A 2,298-nucleotide genomic window follows, 5' to 3' on the forward strand; every position below is an offset into this window, starting at 1 on the left:
ATAATAAAGTTGGAAGGGACCTTGGAGGTCATCGAGTCCAACCCCCTGCCCAGGCAGGAACCCTACACCATTTCAGACAAACGGCTGTCCAGTCTCTTCTTAAAAACTTCCAGTGTTGGAGCATTCACCACTTCTGGAGGCAGGTTGTTCCATTGGTTAATTGTTCTAACTGTCAGGAAGTTTCTCCTTAGTTCTAAGTCCCAAGGTTTTTTAAGCGAGTTTATCTCTTTTAATAAGTCCTCAGGTTCTCTGATGGTCTTAGGCTACCAGGAAAAAAAAATGTTCTCTTATCTATATTTTAGTAATAGCAATTTAGGCATAATCTTGTCCCTAATATTTAGTGGCTCTTTTTCCTCCGTTCTCTCCCCAACTATTTGTTTTCCAGAATGGAAGCACTGATGCTATACTTCATAATCTATGTTTTTGTCATCTTTGTTATATTTGCTAGAAAATAATAAAGAGAACATGAAATGAAATAAAAGCCTTCCTACATGGGTTTCTGTTGGTGAGATGAAGGGGGCAAGTAAATGTTTTTATATTTTAGTTTTGGCGGGCTGAAGCTTTTTAGTTTTAGTTTTTAGTTTTGGCAGGCTGAAGCTTTTGTTAGTAGTTTATTGAGGAATGTGATTTATGACACATTGCTGGGTGTGAGAAAATCAACTTTATAATATTGTAACCTTTGGGGGGGGACTTCACTCATGGCTTCACTTTTGAACGTGCTGATATTTTGTAGCCAATAAATATGTTTTTTAAGGAACCTTTTGCCTTGGAGTTCTCTTCTTATTAGTCTCATCTATCGGAACCATGACATTAAACCAAGACTCAAACTTATTTTAACAACATAGGGTCCTGAGCCCTGGTCACCTACCCAAACCTAAGGGAGGACAACAAGGACTTGTGGAAGAAGCAAAAATGGAAAAGAAGGTGGAATAGGCTGCAAGATTCGGCACAGCAGTGGCAGATGGATTGCAGGTGCAAGCCCAGGTGGAGAGGCCAGCTCCTGCAAGACCAAAAGCCCGGGAGGTCCCACCGGAGACGTCGACACAGCAAAAAGGAACGTTGGCCTTCGGAGAGACCTGGAGGTCAGAGGCTGCCCCACCACGGAAGAGTACTCTGAAGACAGTGGAGACTGAGTTCCCATTGACTTCATCCCACGGATCTCATTTGCCAGTGCTGAGAAAGGCAAAGTGACCAGCCACTTGGGGTGAATGAGGGGAATGGAAGTACCTGACCGCCATCCATAGCCATTCCGTCAAACGCTTGAGAGAGAAGTTTAAAGACTAGAGATGGGAGAAGGAGAGACAATCACACCCCAGATGCTCTCAGTGAGCGAGACGACAGACGTCCCCATTATCGTCCACCACTGCAGCGAAGTCCCAGCCCCATAGCGATAGCTCGGGCTGCCTCCCTACTACCTAGACCAGCCTTAACTTTGAACCCAGTGCATTGCTAGAACCCTGTCCATCATCAACGTCGAGCCAACCTTGACCATCACCAATACTATGCCAGCCATGACTGTTACCGACATCATGACAGCCCTGACCACCGCCAACACCACGTCAGGCCTGAACGCTAAAGTACATCCCAGAGTGGGGAAATGCTTTGGTTGACACCCTATCGGGATTGCCTCAGTATAAAAGTCACCGTGAGGACATTGTGAACTCCATCATTCCACAATCACAGTCAATCTCTCAGATAACCCCAGGGAGACAACAACAAACAAACCCACTGAGTCAGACAGCCCATTAATGAAAAAGCTAAAGGAGGAATTGGAAGCTGATTCCTGGTTTCAGGAAAACAAGACCATACTGACTTATCGAGATGGGCTAGCCTGCCAGAAACACTCAGAGTTCAGGCACTCCAGTGCAGCCGTGATACCAAACGGGCTGGCCATTTTGGATACCTTAAGACATTTGGTCCAGAGGCAGTTTTGGTGGCCAGGTTTGAAAATAGACTTTGAAAATTTAATAAAGAGAAACTGAAACAAAATACAAACAAAAAAAGAAAAGGTATCTGTGGGTAAATTGCAAGGGAACAACTGATGTCATGCACATTATAATGAAGTAATGATCTAATGATGTAATTGGGGATACACAAAGGCCCAAGTGCACTGGGTTCTGGAAAATTAGAGTGCAAGGTCCTTTCCCATGTGGTTCTCCTTCTCTACACTCTGCTCACCATACTAGCATCCAATCTCTTGCACCCCTCGGATTGCTCCACTCCTGGCTGAGGCAGGAGCATCAACTTCCTTCTCCATGCAGTCCCAACATGGGTGCCCAGCAGTCTGCAAAAGAGACC

The sequence above is a fragment of the Protobothrops mucrosquamatus genome, unplaced genomic scaffold (genome assembly GCF_001527695.2).
Source record: "Protobothrops mucrosquamatus isolate PMUCROS unplaced genomic scaffold, P.Mucros_1.0 scaffold6303, whole genome shotgun sequence".
NCBI lineage: Eukaryota > Metazoa > Chordata > Lepidosauria > Squamata > Viperidae > Protobothrops > Protobothrops mucrosquamatus.